Source organism: Octopus sinensis, linkage group LG15 (assembly GCF_006345805.1).
Source record: "Octopus sinensis linkage group LG15, ASM634580v1, whole genome shotgun sequence".
Lineage (NCBI taxonomy): Eukaryota > Metazoa > Mollusca > Cephalopoda > Octopoda > Octopodidae > Octopus > Octopus sinensis.
In genome coordinates, this window is record NC_043011.1 from 53,946,101 (window position 1) to 53,947,357 (window position 1,257).

Below are 1,257 nucleotides of genomic sequence, written 5' to 3' on the forward strand. Positions count from 1 at the left end.
CTCGTCAATTTCATTGACCCCAGTACATAACTGGTATCTATTTTATTGATCTTGAAAGGATGAAAAGCAAAGTCGACTTCAGCAGCATTTGAACTCAGAACATAAAGATGGATGAAATGCCACTAGCCATTTTGCCCGGTGTGCTAACAATTCTGCCAGCTCAACACCTTTCCAGTAATAGTAATAGTAATAATATTGGGTTGTCTGGAAAGTTTGTGCTGAATTTTAAAGGAAAGAAAAAGATCAATAAATACTTGCCATTACATTTTTAATCAACCAGATATGAACCATCTTTTTGCACAATGTGTCTCCGTCTTTCCTTTAACTTGAAAATACCCTCTTCCCAGAACTGAGGTGGCTTTATGGCAAAGAATTCATCAAGGTATCTTTTTACGTCATCCAAGGAATTGAAATTTTTACTATTAAGACTATTCTGCAGAGACCTGAGTAAGTGGAAATCCGAAGGAGGCAATTACATCAACCCCAGTACTCAGCTGGTACTTAATATACCAACCCCAAAAGGATGAAAGGTAAAGTTAACCTCAGCGGAATTTGAACTCAGATTGTAAAGATGAATGAAATGCTACTAAGCATCTTGCCTGGCATGCTAACGATTCTACCACCTTAATAATAATAATAATAATAATAATAATAATAATAATGATAATAATAATAATAATAAATGCCCTGATGCAGTACCAGGCTGTGACTCTCGTGGCTTCTGATCTTAACTGATTGGAAGTGTTATCATGTACATTGTTTTGTCTTGGTATAAAAGATGGGCTACAGCAAATATTCTGCTCAATACCACAGATTTGCTTGTCAGTTACTTGACCTTAACCAGTTGAGCATGTCCCTTGATGGTTGATGATATGTGCATCTCTGATCACGAGCAGAAGTAGTGGGGAAACGTCATAGCCATGTGCTGAGAGCAATTCTTTGGGGTTTGGATAATTCACCCTTGGAAACATGTGTGTTTCGTTCAACATCCTTAAACAACCCCTATTCAGGGACCTTTTGAGTGGGATGGGCTACTCGACCTGAAGAAAATTCTAACTGGGCTCCACCTGCAAGGTCATGTGCTGTTTATCTTGATATGAGATCACCATGTCGCACACACATGATTGTGATGCATGTGCTTGGTGTAACCTTATCAGATGGGTAGTCATGATGGGTATATTGGGCTTCGTATATTTGTACCCCAGTGTCACTTTGAAGACATGCACTGCTCAATAATAATAATAATCATTGTTTCAA